Here is a 21,508-nt window from a genome sequence, read left to right as displayed (position 1 = left end):
GGAGTCTGTGGGGAGGGGTGAATTGGAAAGTGAGGCGAATTTCACGATAACAAGCGAACCGCCCTGCTTGGATGCGACAGGAAGAATTGGCTTGCAGGAAGAATGGGGAAATGTGGTGAGAGCGTGCGGAGGACGTGGGCGATTGCACGGTACAGTACACCCATTGTTTCTACCCTCAACCCCCCTCAACATCGCGACTGGAGGCGACAATGCCAAGCGCCCTGCACCCAGACTGTCACTCAGTCCCCTCTCCCCCCCCCCCAACCTGTGACCGCTACTCACCACTCTCCATGTACAGCGTTCACTTTTAAAATTCCTCTGTTGTGCGGTGTTACTTTTAACTTATACAGGAGAGTTCATGCCTTTCAATATAATACCTTCACTGAAATGTGCTCCTACAAGTGTTTGACATTGGTAACTGAGAAAGAGTTAACCCCACTTTTCTCCCAGGTCCTGGAAAAAGCCCTCAAGTTTGGTTATGTAAGCACAATTTTAGAGCTTTTAATTCCTCGCGTGTTTACTCAAATATGTGTATTTAAATTATTGTTGTGGCGAGCGTTTTTTTAAGCTTCCTTCAGCCGAGCGCCTTTCTTAGTCTGTTGAATGTTCCTATGGAAGGGGAGGTGAGAACTCACACACCAGAAAGAACCTTCACGGTTAGGGGACAGCCTTTGTAGCTGTTGGAAAGCTTTCTTCAAGAACTAAGGGTCACAGTCTAAGAATGACAGGTAAGCCATTCAGGGCTGAGATGAGAAAGAATTTCTTCCCTCAGAGAATTGTGAGGCTGTCAAATTCTCTACCATACTGAATGGTGGTGCAGGGTTGAAGGGCCGATTGGGCTACTTCTGAACCTGACTTCTATGCTTTAACTCATTTTCCAACATTCAGAAAGGCACGGACTACTGGAAATCACTGGGCCGAGAGGCAGCTCCCATTAGGGGCTGTGTCCTTTAAAACTGACTATAGTTAAAGGTTTTAGTGTCATCCTCCATCACTCATCAGGTGAACTGGAAGTAAACACATTGTAAGTACAAGGTGAGAGCACATCTAAAATGTTAGAAAGCAAACACAAAGAATACACCCTGCTGCAGATTCAGGATGTCAGGCAAGAAGCATCGGTATGTGTAGCAATCTCTTGAGTCTCAAGTTCACTTGTGCTTGTAGTCCATGCGACCCTTCGAACCTGGACCCCCATTCAGTATGATCATACAAATTCAAAATCCCACACCCGCTCTCTGACCATTCCCCTTGAGCCACATCCAGCTCCCTCTTGAGTATCTATAACTGAACTCAAACAGCTTCTTGTGGTAGAGAGTTGTTCCTTTTTTTGTGTCTTTAGACCAAGCCCCTCTTCCAGGAGGGGCCCCAGTAGAAGCTAGTTTGTCTTACACAGCACCAGTAAACCTTCTTCTGCCTCTCCTAAACTCGGATTATGTTATGAACCATAACGACTTGTATTATTCAAATGGCTTTAAGCACAAAGGTGTGTTGTGTAACAGAATTCCTTGCCAAGACCTAGAAACACATATTAGGACAGATTTGGTCAAAAAGATAAGTTATAATGCGTGATTGAAAGGGGGATAGAGAGGGCCGAGGTTTGAGGAAAGACTTCCTTCCAGAAATTGGGGTCTTGGCAGCAGAAGGCATGGCAGCCAATTCATTTCAAAACCTCAAAGGATTGTGGGGCTAGGAAAGGTTACAGGAATATGAAGGGCATAAAAAATAGGATCAGTTGTAGGCCATTTGGACTGTCCAACCTGTTCCACCAGTCAATAACGTAATGGTTGATTGATCACGAATAATAATTTTTGTTCATTCATGGGAATGGCCAGCATTTACTGCCCATTTCTAACTGGCCAGACGGCGGTTAAGAGTCAGCCATATCACTGTGGAGTCTGCAGTCAAGTGTAGGCCAGACTGTGTAAGAATGGCAGATTTCCTTCCCTGAAGGACAGTGTTGTACTCCACTTCTGCTGCTGGACCCTTGTAGATTCAAAATCTGTCTAACTCAGCCTTAAATGTTGATGGGTTTAATAGCAAAGATGATGGTTTTAAAATGGAGACATTTTTAACCTGAGGCCAACGCAAATGAGTGAGGACCGGGGTTGATAGCTGAAGTGGACTCAGCCTGACTTAGGAGAAAGATAAATACTTTTCAATGGGCTTAATTTGATATAGTGTGGGAGGCCAACAAGGACATAATGACAAACAAAAACCGAAATTGCTGGAAAAGTTCAGCAGGTCTGGCAGCATCTGTGAAAGAGAACTCAGAGTTAGTGTTTCAGGTCTGGTGACCCTTCCTTAGACTAGGGCATAATGACAATTTGCATTTAAATAAAGGTTTTTACATTTCGTCCTGAGGTGCTTTACAGATGGAAGAGTGGGTATTGAACAGGAACTAACAAAGAGGTTCAGGGAGATGATGGGAAACACAGTTCCCAGATGTAAATCTGTAGAAGATATTTGAAAGTAGGGAAGGAAGTAAAAATGGACAGATTTGGAAGAGAATTTGAGACATACTGGAAGAAGGTTATGTAATTAATGGCGGAGGATCAAGGGAGGTGTTAATGTGACATACACCCTGGGTGATGTCCACCAGCTGCCAAGGTGTATGGATTGATGCTGTCATCAATGTGATCAGCACTAAAGGTTATTTTCTAAATTAATCACTTATACTTCAGTTATGATTTGTTGGTCAAAAATGTGTTGAGCTATAAACCACCATTAACAGTGAAAACTCTCTGGTTTAGCACACTGTCCTTCAGCCTCTGGATCCAAGATTCAAATGGGACCAGAACAGATGAGATGAAAACTCTCATGTAAATGTTTAAGTGAACTGACTCACTTCCTAATTGCTATGGCGCCACATCATAAAACAAACCATAACTCAGCACCTAACTGACGACCATAGTTATGCCTTGTTTAGAAACAAACGAAGAGACGGATTCCTGGTGTTTTTGATATATATTTCACCCAAAATCTCCCAGCAGTTTTGTCTTTTGCTGATGTATAGTTTTACTGGTGCTAAGTGTCACTCTTAACGTCTAATGCTAACCAATGAGTGTCAGCAAGCTACTTAACTGTGTTTGGTGTTATAATAGACCCTCATCTTGCTCTTGCCCGGCATTCACATGTGCACTTTCTGGAAGCAGTCATTGGATAGACATAAGAATAGGAACATAATAAGCTTTAGCCTAAGATTATGGCGATAACTATAATATCCTCACATCTATCGGTGTTGTATATGTCACAGGACAATTCCACCAACAGAGAGGAAAAAAGACACGATTGTTTACAGGACCAAGCACTTTATCCATCTGCAGCTTCTGTCCCTCTGATTCCTCCACATCAAATTTTCATTGTACCTGTAATCTGTCAGGTTATTGTTTGTACTATTCTAAACTGGAGGTGATAAGAGTTTTGCCATTTTTCCTCCTTAAGATCATGTGAGACAAATTGGCAGGATGCAAAAGAAAGTACTTCTGAGTACATGAAACTACAGCAAATTCAGTTGTGGATTGTTTAAAAGACAGAATCTTTCAACAAAATCCAGCAAAAACAACTGTAGTAAACCATTTTTTGTACAAAATAGCGTCAGATTCAAAAACCCTCTGCTGTTGATTGTGCTCAGGTTTTGTTTTTCACACGAGATGTCAGAAATGCCTTTAGGTTGCCTGGTCTGGAAATGTCACATGTGGGACAGAAACGTGTTTTGAGTTTAAGGTATAGGCATATTATTGAGAGAGAGTAAAAGCATCTTTTATAATGCTTGAAAGAAAATTGGACATTTTCATCACATCTGGCTTTCTTCAGACTCAGATGTTGTCAAGAGTCTGTGTCTTGGAAACTGGGCTGGGTGGAACTGTGAGTCATTGTTACAGTGTACCTGAAACTTCAGATTTATCAAAAATTGGAACTTGCTCCATTACCATCAATCACTCTGATAAGCACAAAAAACAAGTTTCAACCTAGAAACTTGGAAGAGTTTGCACAATTGTGTTTGTGTGTGTGTGTGTCAGTATGTGTGTGTGTGTCTGTGTCTGTGTCTGTCTGTGTGTAGCTGTGTGTGTGTGTGTGTATGTAGGTCTAGCTGACCAGAAAACTCTCCCATAGGTGTACCAGAAGTATTTGCAGATTGATAATCAACTTGTTTGGCTACATTATGATTCACTTCCTGTAGCTATGAAGTTCCAAGGTGGGATTTGAACGGTTTTTGGCCTGGGGATAGTTACTCTGCTCACTGCACTACTGGCCGATTGCTGAATTACTCACCATATTGGAACTTGCATTTACATAACACTTTTCTCAACAATTAGGCATTTGTAAGTATATTACAGCCAATGAAGTTCCTATGTTTTTGTTAAGTGTCATCACTGTTTTAATGTAGGAAGTGCAACAGCTAGTGTGTACACACCAAGCTCCAACAAACAGTGTGATAAGGACCAAATAATTTGTTTTTGTGGTGTTGATGGAGGAATAGATATAAGCCAGGCCACTGGATATAACTCCCCTCTGCTTCTTTGAAAAGTTCCATTGGATCATTGCATCAGACTGAAAGGCAAACAAGTTGAACATTTCATTCAAAAGGTGGTTCTTCCAACAGTGCAGCACTCTCTAGTGCTTTGTGCTCCAGTCCTGAAGTGGCATTTGAACCTTGTGATTCAGTATTGAGAGTGCTACAAACTGAACCGTGGCTGATTCTAAACTATTACCCCAAAGTCATTTTAATATTTTATGTATGTATAATGTGAAGTTCAAATCACCATGGAGATGTAGTTAAGATTAGCCAATAATTAAAGCGACTGGAAAAATTAGGCACATACTCCTCTAGTTTAGAACTACTTGCAAAAGGCTTCAGTATGCCTTAACACTGCACTGCCTGCGTGGTAATCTACAGACATTTAATATCTAGGACTCACATTGCATAGCTTCTAACTCCTGATTTGTATAATTACCTTAATTGATTCTAGTATCCTTTCAAAGTCCTCTTCACGTTGCATGAGTAAATGTCCAACTGTACCCATTTGTGATGTTTCCAGTGACTCTGTCACATGCTTTAACCAGAAAGGGCTAACTTCTACACGTGATATAAACACATCACTGGCACCTGAGGTGGGTGGGTGTTGTGGGGGGGAAGCGGTGTTCAGGAAAAAAAACAGATCCAAGGTTTTCTATGTATCATCCTTTACTTTGATCAATTCAAATTCATCACTGGTTACTTAGTAATGGCATGATAAGGGAACAAATTGTACACCTGTGCATTTTACCTGGACGCAATGTCTTTCACAAACCCAGCTGATGATGGCATGCGATGATAGATTACCGAATATCTGAACTCTTTAACCAGTCACTGCAAAACCATTTAAAAGATAAGAAATGAGACAAAAAGTTCAAGCAGCATTAACTTCTAAAGTGAAGGTTGTTCAAGCAAATAATTAACTACAAGCAACTTTTAATCATCAAATTAATGATAAACTGTGGTGCTTCTTTCACAGCTAGGTCAGGTTGACACTTAAACCTATACAAGGTTTATGAAGTGACTCTAGTCTGCAAATTACAAATCACTTTTCATTTTTAAATATATTAGTTATATTATATATCATGACACTTCATACAGAAAGTCAAGGACTACTGTGGTTTTTGGATGAATTGATTTGAGGGCTGGGGAATAATTGCAGGAGGGGTACAAGTCTACTTTCAAGTTATAGATTTGTCCTTATTATAATTTCTGTCCATTACAAATCCCTGCACCTATACAGTAATGATAATGGAAACTGCCTATGTGTGCTTGTCATGTTGTAAGTTCAACTTTGTACCAGTTGGTGGCACATTTTCAGAGTGAGGTGGTAATGTCAAAGTGGCATATTTTACATAAATTCCCATTGTAAACATAAATACAGGAGCAACCAAAATATTTGACAGGAAGTACACAGAGATGGTTTTTAAGATTAAATATGTTAATTGGCTTATTTGAGAAATAAACTGCCAAGACAGTTCTAAAATTGAATAAAATTAGAAAAAGACAAGGTAAATTAACAATTGATTTGGGTAATATTAGAATTTGGAATTGGAATTTTGAAAGTCTGTACACTGTAGGAGGGACAGAGGGAGGATAGAAGAGTGTAAGCATTCGGTTTTTGGGAAAGAATGAATTTGAGTGGGAAATTATATGCTGTCTGGATTATGGTGCGGTGAAGACAGAGAGAGCAGGAAGAGCATTTTCCCCGAGCTTTTTGAAGGCATCTTCAGCTGTTCGAGTGTGTCAGTTCTTCTTGACATCCACGATAAAGAATATCAATAGCAGAAAATGGACTGGAGTGGATCTACTGAAGGCAAGAGGTGGAAGCAATAGGTCGGATTTGCAAGGTACATTAGAGTGTTGTGCTTTTAAACAAATTAATGAAAATAGTTTTAATTGCTTCATTAAACAGCATAGAATACAGGCCACAGTGGTCTGTTGTAATCCACTGCATTACAATAAGAACATTCTAATGAAATTACTACCTCAGAATCACTTCCATATATCCAGTCTTTTTCATTTCGCACTTATGGTGTTGACAAGATAATTATCATAGAATAGCTTCTTGAAACATGAAACTGGTTTTTAATCTGTCAAACACTCTTTTTTTTAAATTAGAGGCTTGTATATATGTACACAGGAAGCTGATTTTTTTTTTGTTGCTGAAGAACCAGGATTATTTCCACTTGGGGACAGTGTGATGAAAGGTGTCTGGAGATAAAATCTCCTGATTCAATTACTTTAAGCAAATTGGGAATGGGTTCAAAATAGATATCCAAGCTGACTTTCTGAACTTTAATGGAATTCAAAATGCATTCCTCTTTCCATTTCCCTTCTAATAGTTTCCTGTTTTGCACCCACACCCACCCCAGAGTGGCTGAGGTATTTGTCCCTTCTTTCAGATGGTGCTGAAATATAGGCTATGGAAGACATCAGAAGCGAGTCTGATTCGACCCTTACCACATAGCCAAATACAGCCCCCATTATCGGCAGGTCAGGAGCCAGTGACCATTTGAGGAGACAGTGGCAGATTATGGCCTTCGGAGAAAGTGAGGACTGCAGATTCCGGAAATCAAAGTCAAGAGTGAGGTGCTGGAAAAGCACAGCAGGTCAGGCAGAATCCGAGGAGCAGGAGAATCCTCGTTTCGGGCATAAGCCCTTCATCAGGAATGAAGCTTGTGGGCCGGGGAGCTGAGAGATAAATGGGAGGGGGATGGGGTGGGGAACGGAAACTGAGAATGCAATTGGTAGATGAAGGTGAGGGAAAAGGTGATAGGTCGGAGAGGATGGTGGAACGTCAAGATGGGAAGGGTGATGGACAAGTCAGGAAGGGGGTGCCAAGTTGGAGGCTTGGCACTGGGATAATGTGGGGGCAGGGGAAAAGAGAAAACTGTTAAAATCCACATTGATCCCATGCGGTTGCAGGGTTCCAAGGCAGAATGTGAGGTGTTCTTCCTCCAGGCGTCGGGTGGTAAAGGTTTGGCAATGGAGGAGGTCCAGGACATGTGTGGCCTTAGTGGAGTGGAGGGGGAATTGAAGTGTTTGGCCATGGGGTGGTGGGGTTGGTTGGCGTGTGTGTCCCAGAGATATTCTCTGAAATAATCCACAAGTTGGTGTCCTGTCTCCCAGATGTAGAGGAGACCACATCGGGTGCAAAGGATACAGCAGATGACATTGGAGGAGGTACAGGCAAATTTCTGTAGGATGTGGAAGGATCCTTTGGGTCCCTGGATGGTCATGAAGGGGAATGGTGTGGGTGCAGGTTTAGCACTTCCTGCGGTGGAAGGGGAAAGTGTCGGGTATGGGATGTGGGCTGGTGGGGGGTGTGGATCTGACGAGGGAGTCGAGGAAGGAATGGTCTTTCTGAAATGCCGGTAGGGGTGTGGAGAGAAAAGGATATCTGGTGGTGGGGTCCGCTTGTAGGTGGTGGAGGTGGCAGAGGATGATGTGGTTTATGCGGAGGTTGGTGGGGTGTCCTGTCCTTGATGCATTGGGAGGGGTGGTGTTCAAGGGTGGAGGTGCGGGAAGTGGAGGAGATTTTGAGTCTAACTGACCCTTTGTCAAAGCTCGTTTTGACAAAGGGTCAAGTTACACTTGAAACGTCAGCCCTTTTCTCTCTTTACAGATGCTGCCAGACCTGCTGAGATTTTCCCTCAGATGAATTTTTTTCCTGCCAATTGACAATGGATTCATTGTCACCATTAGACTCCTTATTCCAGATACTTATTGAATTCAGATTCCACTATCTGCCACAGCAGGTTTCAAACCAGGCCCCCAGACTTTACCTGGATCTCTGGATTATCAGTCTCGCGATAATACCACTAGGCCATCACCTCGCCTGGGAAACTGGATCAACCCTTGAAGCTAGAAATCAATATCTCACCAAGCAATAGAACTACCTCCTCAGCCATCAGGGAGAGGAGCCCAACTTCTTTCCAAAAAAAAACCTCACCAGCAATCTCCATCCCTGATATTCATGAATCAAAATAGTTTACTTGTGCGGCTACCAATCTATCTCAGCAGTTGTTTAAATGTACACTTGGTCATGACTTACATCTGTTTAGACTAGTAGGGTTGTAAAATTTACTGCTCAAGTATATTTTTTTCCTTATTAGGTCACTGTACGACTGATAATGAGACTGGAATTATCCAACACAGCACTGCAACTGATTCTTGAAGGCATTGGATTGGAATCTTTCAACATAGTCATCCGTGTACTTCTGTTTAAACATTCTGCTCAGTTTTAATTCAGCCATGGATTATTACAGGTTAGAACATTGTTTAAAGCTAGAGTGCAAGAGAAAGCATTTATCTGTATATACATCAACAATGCTATTCATTTAGATTTTTTGCAGCAGTTAGCGCAAAACAAATCCGAGTTACACCGGTTTGCAGTTTAGGAGATTTAGGTGTAAATTCTGGGTTAACGTATTCACACCAGTGATTGAAAAAGTTGTCATTTCAAATCATATTCCCAGTAACCTCAGTGTACAGCAGCGAAGGAGTGCTGCATTGCTGGAGGTGCCATCTTTCTAATGAGACCATAAACTAAGGTCCAATTGGCCCTGACAAGGGCACATAGAATCATCGAATCCCTACGGTATGGAACCAGGCCATTCAGCCCAACAAGTCCATACTGACTTACACCCCCACCCCCACCCCCAGCTCTATCCCTGTAACCCTGCATCCCATGGCTAAAGAACAAACAACAACAAAAATTTATAAGGTAAAAACAATGACTGCAGATGCTGGAAACCAGATTCTGGATTAGTGGTGCTGGAAGAGCACAGCAGTTCAGGCAGCATCCAAGCAGCTTCAAAATCAACGTTTCGGGAAGGGCTTTTGCCCGAAACGTCGATTTCGAAGCCGCTTGGATGCTGCCTGAACTGCTGTGCTCTTCCAGCACCACTAATCCAAAAAAGATTTATAGCCCAGGAACAGGCCCTTTGGCCCTCCAAGCCTGTGCCAATCCAAATCCACTGTCTAAACCTATTGCCCAATTCCTAAGGGTGTGTATTTCTCTGTTCCCCACCTATTCATGCATCTGTCCAGACGCACCTTAAATGAATCTAATGAGCCTGTCTCTACTATCTCCGCTGGCAACGCATTCCAGGTACCTACCACCCTCTGTGTGAAGTACTTTTCACGCGTATCCCTCTTAAACTTTTCATCTCTCACCTTGAACGCGTGACCTCTCGTTATTGAATCTCTTACCCTGGGAAAAAGCTTATCTCTATCCACCCTGTCTATACCCTTCATGATTTTGTAAACCTCAGTCAGGTCTCCCCTCAATCTCCTTTTTTCTAATGAAAACAATTCTAACCTATTCAACCTCTCTTCATAGCTAGCACCTTCAATACCAGGCAGCATCCTCTTAAACCTTCTCTGCGCCCTCTCCAAAGCGTCCACATCTTTTGGGTAATGTGGCGACCAGCGCTGTACACAGTAATCTAAATGCGGCTGAACCAAAGTCTTGCACAATTTTAACATGACCTGCCAGCTCCTATATTCAATAACCCATCCGATTAAGGCAAGCATACCAAATGCCTTCTGGACCACTCTATCCACCAGTGCAGCCACCTTCAGGTTACAATGGACCTGAACTCCCAGATCTCTCTTCTCATCAACTTTTCCCAAGGCTCTTTCATTTACAGTATTTTTCACTCTAGAATTAGACCTCCTGAAATGCATCACCTCACATTTGTCCAGATTGAACTCCATCTGCCAATTCTCCGCCCAACTCTCCAGTCTATCTCTATTCTCCTGTATTCTTTGACAGTCCCCTATGCTTTCTGCTACTCTTCGTGTCATCTGCAAACTTACTGATCAGACCACCAATGCCCTCTTCTAGATCATTTATGTATATCACAAATGACAGTGGCCCCAGCACTGATCCCTGTGGAACACCACTGGTCACCTTTCTCCATTTCAAGAAACTCCCTTCAACTACTACTCTCTGTCTCCTGTTGCTCAACCAGTTCTTTATCCACTGCACTAGAACACCCTGCACACCATGTGACTTCACTTTCTCCATTAGTTTACCATGGGGAATCTTATCAAATGTCTTACTAAAGTCCATGTATATAACATCTACAGCCCTTCCTTCATCTATTAACTTGGTGACTTCTTCAAAAAGCTCTATTTAGTTGGTAAGGCACAATCTCCCCCACACAAAACCATGTTGCCTATCATTGATAAGCCCATTATTTTCCAAATATAAATAGATTCTATCCCTCAGTACCTTCTCCAGCAACTTTCCCACCACTGACGTTAGGCTCACTGGTCTGTAGTTACCTGGAATATCCCTACTACCCTTTTTGAACAAGGGGACAACATTAGCATCTCTCCAGTCTTCCGGCACCTCACCTGTGTTTAAGGATGCTACAAAGCTATCTGTCAGGGCCTGAGCTATTTTCTCTCTCACTTCCCTTAGCAACATGGGATAGATCCCATCCAAGCCTGAGGATTTGTCCATCTTAATATCCTTTAGCCTATCCAACACATCTTCCCTCCTTATGTCAACATGATCCAGAGTAAACAAACTGCTATCTCTAATCTCAAAATTCATTATGTCCCTCTCTACAGTGAACACTGATGCAAAGTAATCATTGAGAATCTCACCCATTTTCTCAGGTTCGAAACACAACTTTCCTTCTTTATCCTTTAGTGGCCCAACCATTTCTCTAGTTACCCTCTTGCTTCTTATATATGAATAAAAAGCCTTGGGATTCTCCTTAATTCAGCTTGCTGAAGTTATTTTATGAGCCCTTTTACCCCACTTGATTCCTCATTTAAGATTGGTCTAACTCTCCCGATATTCCTCCAAGGCCCATTCTGTTCTTTGCTGCCTGGACCTTATGTACACTTCCCTTTTCCTCTTGGCTAGTCGTACGATTTCTCCTGTCATCCACGGTTCACAAATCCTGCCTTTCCTATCCCTTGTTTTCAAAGGGACATGCCTATCCTGCACTATCTTTAACCTATCTTTGAAAGCCTCCCACATATCAAATGTGGACTTCCCTTCAAATAGCAGCCCCCAGTCCATATTTCCCAGTTCTGGCAAATTTTGGTATAATTGGCCTTGGCCCAGTTTAGTACTCTTCCCTGAGAACCACTCTCATCTTTGTCTACGAGTATTCGAAAACTTACAGAATTGTAGTCACTATCCCCAAAGAAATCCCCCACTTCAACTTCTATCACCTGGCCTGGTTCATTCTCCAACATCAGTTCCAATATGGCCCCTTCCCTCATCGGTCTATTGACATACTGCTCTAGAAAACATTACTGGATGCTCCTTATAAATTCTGCCCCATCCAGACCTTTAAGTGTATCCCAGTCAATGTTGGGAAAATTACAATCTCCCATCACCACCACACTGTTGTCTCTAAACTTTTCCATAATCTGTTTACCTATTTGTTCTTCTACCTCCCGCTCACTGTTGAGAGGCCTGTAATACAGCCCCAAAAATGTAACTGCACCCTTCTTATTTTTCAGCTCTACCCATAATGCCTCACTGCTTAAGCCCTCCATAGTGTCCTCCTTTAGCACAGCGTTGATATCATCCCTGACCAGCAATGCAACACTTCCCCTCCTTTTACTTCCTCCCTGTCCTGTCTGAAGCATTTATATCCTGGAACATTTAGTTGCCAGTCATGGTCTTCCTTCAACCAAGTCTCTATGATTGCAATAACGTCATACTCCGAGGCACCAATCCAAGCCCTAAGCTCATCTGCCTTACCCACTATACTTGCGTTAAAGTATATGCACTTCAGACCACCAGTTTCTTTGTGTTCATCTGCTCTATGCCTACTCTTCCCCTTGATAATGCTGACTTTGTGATCCTTAAAGTCTCTAGTTTCCACCTCACTGTCTACTAGTTTTCTCTTCTGGTTCCCAGGGCCCTATCACATTAGTTTAAACCCTCTGCAACAGCAGTAGCAAAACCCATCCCAAGGACATAAGTTCCGGTCTGGTTCAGATGTAATTTGTGTAATAGTCCCCATCTTCTCCACAACCGGTCCCAATGTCCCACAAATCTGAACCCCTCCCTCCTACATCATCCCTCAAGCCACGTGTTCATCCTGCCTATTCTTTCACTTCTACCCTGGCTAGCACGTGGCACTGGTAGCAATCCTGAGATCACTACCTTTGAGGTCTTCCTTTTTAACTTCTCTCCTAGCTCCCTGAATTCTGCTTTCAGGACCTCATCGAATCTACGTATCCCTGCACACTGTGTGACATGAAAGCACCCATGGCAATATTTTGAAGATAGGGGTATGGAAGGTTCTCCCTGGTCACTGAACTAATATTTATCCCTCATCCTACAAGAAAATAGTGGCTGTTATTTGGTTAGTTGGTGGGATCCAGCTGTGTGTAGTCTGGTTTCAGTGTTGCTTACATTAGAATGTATGTTCTACATCAGCTGGAAAGTGCTTTGGAAAATTGCTGACGTCATGAAAGGTACTAAATAGAAAGAAATTCCCACTTAATGACAAGCAGAAGGAATGGGTTTTGTAAACAGAGCTGGAATGGCTGAGGGGAGGGAATTTCCAAGGATAGGAACCTACCAGCCATGTTATGGGATTGGTGAGAACCTGGAATCAGAGCAGTGCAATGTACAGGGGAGCATGAGGAAATTTAGTGCAGGAGAAAATTGTTGATATGAGGGCGTGGAAGAAGTTAAAGGCCAGTTAGAGAATTCTAAATTCACAATGTAGGTATATCTATTTATGAGCCTCGATGAAGGAAAAGAGTATTGTCTATCATGGTTTGGAAATCCAAGTTTTATTGAGGGGAATGAGAAGATAAAGAAACAAACATTGAATAAATCAGTGGGTCAAACATGAGTCCATTCACTCTAAATACAAGAAAGGCACTTCATAATATTTTTTAATGCTGAGACACTACAAACTGTGGAAGAGCAAGTGGGTTTAGGAGTCCAAGACCACAAATTGTGAAAAGATAGTTCACAGGCCCAAAAGAAAATCAAAGAGGTGTATAGGCTTTTTTATATGTTAAAGGGTACAGGGAGAAAATTATGTTTCAGTTGCAAGGAGCCTTGGCTTGGTCTATCTGAACTATTGTAGATAGTTTTGGCCACTGTTTATCAGGAACAATGGTTTTGGTCTGGCAGACTGCAGGTTTTGCAAAATGATAGCAGCAGAGGTTGCAGGAATAAACCATGTGGACAGGTTACATAAACTTGGTTTATTGTCATTGTCAGCTCCCCCTGCCTTAAACTGAGAGGTCTACTTGAAGTCATGAGTTTCTGCCATGGAACATCATGTGACTGATTTTTAACCTGCAGAGCTTTGGACACAAGTAAGACGTGAAGGTCAATGCTGCTGCACTTCAAAGAGCTTCAGTGTCTTTTGAAGCTTTTCTTTGAACTCTCGGGAATATCGGTCATTTGAGAACTAAAAGAAGAGGAGCTGGCAAGTGAAGCAGATTTTAACCATCTGGACATAGTGTCCCATTCACTAAAACTGATTTTACAGCAATTTTGCCTGAATGTGAGGACCTGCCTTCAAGAAAGACAATTGTGTTTGTTGGTCCTGCCCTTAAATCAGGCTTGAATCCTTCAAAGAGTCATAGAGATGTACAGCATGGAAACAGAACCTTCGGTCAAACCCGTCCATGCCGACCAGATATCCCAACCCAATCTTGTCCCACCTGCCAGCACCCGGCCCATATCCCTCCAAACCCTTCCTATTCGTATACCCATCCAAATGCCTCTTAAATGTTGCAATTGTACCAGCCTCCACCACGTCCTCTGGCAACTCATTCCATACACGTACTACCCTCTGTGTGTAAACGTTGCCCCTTAGGTCTCTTTTATATCTTTCTCCTCTCACCCTAAATGCCCTCTAGTTCAGGACTCCCCCACCTCAGGAAAAGACTTTGTCTATTTATCCTATCCATGCCCTTCATAATTTTGTAAACCTCTATTAGGTCACCCCTCAGCCTCCAACACTCCAGGGAAAACAGCCCCAGCCTGTTCAGCCTCTCCCTATAGCTCAAATCCTCCAACCCTGGCAACATCCTTGTAAATCTTTTCTGAACCCTTTCAAGTTTCACAACATCTTTCCAATAGGAAGGAGACCAGAATTGCATGCAATATACCAACAGTGGCCTAGTGTAGACAGGTCTGAGGATATCCAACCAAGGTGCTTTAAAAAATAAAGCTTTTAGATAAAGTCCTTACAGAGAAACCTATTGACGGTGAGGGAAGTTTGAGGAAGGGGCTTATTCTTAAAATTAGAGCTGCATCATTCAGACGAAATCCAGACATTTGCACGCAGGGCAATGCAAATCTGCTATTCCAAGACCGTGGCTGTTGTTCCAGCAATTTTCAAGATGCATCGACAGGTAAAGGTATCAAGAAATGTGGATCTAAAGTGGGTAACTACAGTGAGGTACACAGGTCAACCATGACTAAACTGAGAAAATCCAATGGGATGAATGGCCTACTCCGATCAGCTGACAGTCATTCACCATTCAGGAGGAATGGCTTCTCATATAGGATAACCTGTCACCCACAACACTATCAGGCAGGAACCTATCAGGCCAAGTCACTGGGTTCAACCAGCTCATTATAGTTGTGGTCTCATCTTTGAAGCTACACCAGCAGAGTGATTATTGCAAGTCTTGCATGGACGGTGACACAGTTAGAATGAGGTGAAGATGCCTTATTGAATTCAAAAAGTACTGCTGCAGGTAGGGGGAAGCAAATCCTTTGTAAGGCTTGGAGTAACCATGTTCTTAGTGCATTGTATAACATGACGATGTTTTCTTGTTTCTAATTCAGATAAACTCTTATCCTGCTGAACAAAGTACTTACAAAAACAACAGGAATTCAACAGATGTTGCCAAACTGCAAATAGTGTTATAGCTCACTGCTTCTTGGTGCTAATTAGTATTTTTCTTTCTGTGTTAGTTTTAACCAATTCGTAAACCTGCAGAGAAAAATGTACCAGACTTTAGTTAAGAAAAGCGAGTATATCAGGTTGATATTCAAAAGCATACTCTCAGCCAGCTTTCACTATCCAAGTCTCTGTGAATTTCATAAACATGGCTCACATTTTATATGTTAGCATCTTAATTATTTTAACACCTTAGGAATGAAATAGTAACATCTGTTTGTCCTATTTTTCCATCTCCAATGTACAATTTCCTCTGGGTGCTCCAGTTTCCTTTTCCTCCAGGTGCTCTGGTTTCCTAAATCCAAAGATGTGCAGGTTAGGTGAATTGGCCATGCTATATTGCCCATAGTGTTCAGGGATGTGTAGGTTAGGAGCGTTAGTCAGGGGTGAATGTAGGGGAATGGATTTGGGTGGGTTACTCTTTGGAGGGTCATAGCATCATAGAGATGTACAGCATGGAAACAGACCCTTCGGTCCAACTCATCCACGCCGACCAGATATCCCAACCCAATCTAGTCCCACCTGCCAGCATTTGGCCCATATCTCTCCAAACCCTTTCTATTCATATAACCATCCAAATACCTTTTAAATGTTGCAATTGTACCAGCCTCCACCACATTCTCATTCCAAACACGTACCGGTCAGTGTGGACTTGTTGGGCTGTTTCTACGCTGTAAGGATTATATGGATCTATGGAACAAATTTAAGCAACTAGGAACAGGATGATTCCCTGTGCAAATCCAAGTATTTGGAGGATTGTGTCTAGTTTTCACTGAATTCCTTGGTCACCGTGATATTGACTAATGTGTGGCTATGAATAACCAGAGTTGTTTTTTTTCCTCTTCTTCTGATGCAGGAAATCTATGTTGGCCTGTTGACCCTGGAGTAGAGTGTTCCCAGTATACCACCTTTTTGCATCCAATTTACTTCAGTCTGAAGGATGTAACTATGGGTCTGAGACAATCCTGTTTGGGTGGTAAGCTCATTTCCATGCCCTCATACCCACAAAGCACCTTCTTATTCTGTTCTTGTTCTGTCTGTACCAACGCTAACTTCTTGACCCTGCTACCTGTGGTCAAGTACGGGTTATCCCCATATCGCAATAACATGTTCACACTGTCTGATGCCCAGTACTCTGCTTCTCACTTCTCAGTTATTTCAAAGTGGCCTTTTTTGATACATATTAAATGTTAGTTGTTAGGTTTAACCCCCTCGCCCCCACACCTCACATCCCCGTCGGTGTACCTACCCTGCATTACCCTTGAGAGGTTCAATGAAAGCAGCTCACCACCTCCTTCCCAAGGGGCAAATAGGGACAGGCAATAAATGCTGTCCATCCAGAAAAACCCACATTGTGTGAAAGGTTAAATAGATCAAAATGCAAGTATACTCCTGCTTCTTTCTCACGTTCAGCTTTTTGCAAACAAAAATGGCTTTGACATGTTTGCTCAAGATTTCACCTACAGCATTCGGTGTTGGATATAATGCCAGCAGTCACTGTTCCTTCCTCGTTGAACCATGTGTCAAACAGGAAATGATTTTCTTTTCTTGGGTTACACACAAGAAATGGCATGTTTCCATGCAGCTGTCAGTCCCCTTCATAGTAAAAAAAATCAGTGCAATTCACTTATATCGCCGATTCGTTTTTCTATTAATCCTCCCCTTTTCTTTCCCTCTCTAGGCTGCAGATTATGTTTGCAAGGCGAATGTGATAGAAGCCGCAATTCAGTGGAGAGTCATCTCCAAGTCCCTGATATTATAATAACACCTCCAACACCCACAGTTCTCTCAACACCCGGGGGCTTGAAACAGGCTGACAGGGACTCGCTGCTAGACGACACTCTCCCAAACAGATGTTAGCTGCAAAAAAGCCCTGATATTTATGCAAAAGCCCGAGCACCAAGATCACATCGAGAATGTTTCTTGTTTGAAGAAGCGTTAAGAACAGATTGCACAGCAACCATCTGCCTCATTTCACTTGGTGTGTGAATGATAAACTATACACAGATTTATCTACCAATCTGTTTTTTTTAACTTTTAAAACAAGTTTTGATGACAATAGCAATATTGAGTTTGGACTCAAAACTTAAACATCCGCAAAAGAATGACTGACTGCCGTGTTTAACTCCTTTGCACCCTCTCTTAGCTCTCCTGTTTTCTGTTGTATCTGCACACACCAATAGTAAAGACGCTTTGAAAATACCATTTGAAAGATAAAAATGCAAATTTTTGTAGTTGCCCTTTTAACTAAAGAGGAATTCTGCACCAGCGACCCACACAAATAGTCTAATCTCAAACTCCCAATTTACATCCAAGTATCTCGATCCAACTTCATACAACAAGCTCCAGAGATAACCAAAGATGTTTTCAATAACGCAGTGAAATTATCAACATGCAAAGATTATCAAGGATCTGTAAATGAAGACCAGATGGAGTGTCATTTCATCCTGATACTGTTGATGCCTAAAGGAATTTTTAATGGAGAGGCAGGCAGATGGAAATTCTTAATTCATGATGACAGCCAACAGATGGCAAAAGGCATTATCTACAACTGCATGATTCCAGAGACAGATTCTTTAAAAATGTCAGCAACCAAATGGAAAACAGTGCCTTTCGATTCACACTGCCTCTCCTATCAATCAGAAATGGAAATCCGATCACATTTTTTGGGTCAATGAGAACTAGATTTGAGCTCCTGTACTACACACCAGTAAACACAAAGTTAGCCATGCTCAGAGGCAAATGGGAAGGCCTTTTGCAACTCAACCTGAATGGGGAGCAATGCTGAGATCGAAGGGATAATGGTGTGGAGAAGGCAATTTGTGGAGTTAAAACTCTCACTTTTAAAATCTCTGCATTTTTAAGGTTTGAACAATGTTCCTTCAGTAGTATTTCTGAAGGATTTTCAAAAATGTCCTGACTTGTAAATACTGAAGACATTTAATGCATCAACATTTAATCTCAATGGGTCAGTTAATAAATGTACCGACAGGCCTGGCACTAAATCGCACTGTATAGGAAGATCCTCTATTGCTGTTCCTGGTCTTAGTCCAAGCAGTTTGGGTGTCAGTCATAACTCAGGTGGTACACTCTTGCTGTAGCATGCAGGATTGTTCTTTCAAATTCCACTCCAGAAATTGACCTCAAATTTAGGTTGGCACTGCGCTGCAAATCTGTGGGAGTGCTGCATTGTCAGGGGTGCAGTTTTCAGGATGAGACATTAAGCCAAAGCCTGGTTTGCCCTCCTCAGGTGCATGTAAAAGATCCTAGGGCACTATTCTGAAGAAGCCTGAGGGAGATATCCCCATGTCCTGACCGATATTGATGTCATTAATAGAAAATAGATTATTTAGTCATTATCACATTGCTATTCTGGGCACAGTTTGGCTGCCATATTTCCTATAATAAACAGTGACCAACTCTTTGAAATTACATTACTGGCTGGAATATATTTTGAACCACGTATGCTTGTTTTTTAATATATATATGGAAGTTTGGTTTTATTTTGCTACAATTTGAATCAGTGCCTCTCAATCAAAAAGGAAAATCAGCCTGAGTTACTGATTGATACTGTCTGACTGATGCAGGAAGATGGGAATAGGATAAGGCCAAGATCAGATTCCACTGAGATGCCTACCCTGATTGAATTGCCTGCTGTCAGTCACTATCCAGACTTGAGCAGAAAAGATGCTAATTTCAGTGTGGTGAGGTCTTATATAGGATCATTACTAATGGTGCTGCGACTCAGAAAGCATTACTTTAAAGTGACAGGTGGAAATTAAAAAGATTTCTATTCTCTTCATAATCACACTGGCTCATCCAGCCCACCCCCTCTATTAAAATTGGCCTGTTCTCTCTTTATTGGTGGAGTGTGCACCTTAACTTTGATTGGAAGAAATTCCTCTGTGATATCATTAAAACAAATGTAACAACTTCAGCTTTTCCTCAGCAGAATGAGTGTTAATGGGATTTATGTTAGCATATTAAAGACCCCCTAATGGAAAGGCTTCATGTTACCCTGATATGTGTCAGCTACATTACAGTAACTGCCTCACAATGCACAGAATGCATGTGGGTGGACAGGATTGGATTGAACTGCGATACCTCCTCGACTGAAACCAATTGTTTAGTCTGACATGAAAAATAGCCATTTAAGTGGATGCATGGAACCACAGGAAGATTCAGCACTTCCAGGAGACAAAAGCACAAAATGGGAACTGTTCTTTACATCAGACCATTATCCAATGCTATAAATGAAGGTAGCTATCCAATATATTTCCTTCCATGTGCTTTACAAAATCATGATATTTGTAAACTATGTCATTAACTGAGTGTAATTTTCAATTGTTCCTATAAATGGTTCATTTCCTGATCTGACGTTGCAATTTGTTAATGGTGTTTGTAATGACAGATAGCATCAGTGATATTATAAATAACAGTGCTTCTTTTTAAATGCTACCTTAATTTAAACTTAACATTAGAAAAATAATCAGCTTGGTATCCTCTGCAATCTTCCTCAATGTACCACACATCCACACTTGCCCTGTTGGCTGGAAAAGTACTTCACATTTAAGAATCAACTTTACCCTTCTGATAACTCAAATTGCTTTATTTATTTGTGCTTCGCATTTAGCATTGTATCAATCACCAGTTAAAACTGCAGAGGACTACAATGAGCACTTGTTTGTTTCCTTGTCCTGTGTTAAACTGCCCTGCAGTGATAGTAGAGTGCTGCAGTTGGCCCCAGTGTTCTGGTGTGTGGGAGGGAAGAGAAGAAAAGGACCAGATGATTGGATTCTGGTGGAAAACAGACCTAGCCAGTTGTCAGGTGGCTATTTAATTGGGCTCAGTTCTGATGCCCATTATGGTTGAATTTCTTAGTGAAATTCAGACCCAGCTTCATGCAGGAAGATTGAAAGAAGAACACAAGAAATTGCAGCAGGAGGAGAATCTTTGAGATCCTTGAGACTGTGCTGACATTCAATAACGATGATCGCTAATCATCTACCTCAACTCCACTCTCCTGCCTGTTCCCTATATCCCTTAATTCACTGAGAGGTCAAAATCCTGCCTATCCCAGGGTGAAGTTTACTTAGTGTTGGAGCGTCCATAAACTTCTGGGCAGACAATTCCAAAGATTAATAATTCGCCAGTGAAATGCTCGGCCTTTCTCTTTACTGAACAGCATAGATCCATTAGGGCCACAGTTATGGGAATATTTCTACATAGGGTCAGGTGTGTTTAAAATACAGTTGCCTAACATCCTTCTGAGTGAAAGGCTTAGCATTCTTTGGGTCAAAATCTGTAATTGCTTTGTGGAAAAAATAAATAATTTTCTTTTCTATACATGAATCCTCAGATTTCTTTTTGGAAGATTTCATCCTCCATGTACAGAAGAGCTTTGCACAGAGACTAATGCATTCTTTATGATTAGAATAAAATATAACTCAAATGATTTAATTCTGTAATTGCGTGAGAGTACATTCTTATGTTTGCTATTAATTCCAAGATTGCAACTGTGGTGCAAATTGAAGAGCAAAACCTATTGCGCGATGTTTTAATAATAAAGAAGGAGCTTTTCTGTCAAAGTGAAGAGATTTCAGAGAATGTTGAAGAGAAAATAGATATACAATTTGCATCCATAATCTTAAACATGGGCTCAAACAGCCAAAGGGTGGGAGATATCTTCTCACAGATGCTCTCAGATGGATCTACGTTTGCAACTGGCATCTGCAAAGTAGTTGGATCTCCTGCAAACTTTGATCTGGAGTCTTTTTAAGCAGGCTGCCCCTCTCCTCATGTTACAGGATAGTTGCCAGGAGACAGGAACTATGCAGCTGTGTGCAGAAATGTGGCAGCAGTGCTCCATTATCATTGAAATCTGTCTGTAATATAAATTGGAGCAACCAAGTGAGTCTTAACAATTCCAACAATAAATCACACATTTAACACAATGAGAAATTCCAAATTGCTTCGCAGGAGCTGTGCTCAGGTAATCACAGGGATAACGCTGATATCAAACCAAAGAAGGAGAAATCAACCAAGAAAGGTTTTAAAGAGTATCTTA

General features: G+C 41.8%; 1 long non-coding RNA gene across 1 annotated transcript; it reads left to right on the top strand.

Annotated features, from left to right (window-relative positions):
* Window positions 1-41: 41 nt before the first annotated feature.
* LOC140496308 (uncharacterized) lies at window positions 42-20,846 on the top strand. The gene is made up of 4 exons (XR_011964235.1): window positions 42-149; window positions 8,635-8,787; window positions 16,298-16,417; window positions 17,123-20,846. It is a non-coding gene; the product is annotated as an uncharacterized lncRNA (long non-coding RNA).
* The last annotated feature ends 662 nt before the right edge of the window (window positions 20,847-21,508 follow it).

This window comes from Chiloscyllium punctatum, chromosome 26 (assembly GCF_047496795.1).
Source record: "Chiloscyllium punctatum isolate Juve2018m chromosome 26, sChiPun1.3, whole genome shotgun sequence".
Taxonomy (NCBI): Eukaryota; Metazoa; Chordata; class Chondrichthyes; order Orectolobiformes; family Hemiscylliidae; genus Chiloscyllium; species Chiloscyllium punctatum.
The sequence above is the reverse complement of the archived record's forward strand: the minus strand, read 5'-3'. Positions and strand labels throughout refer to the sequence as shown.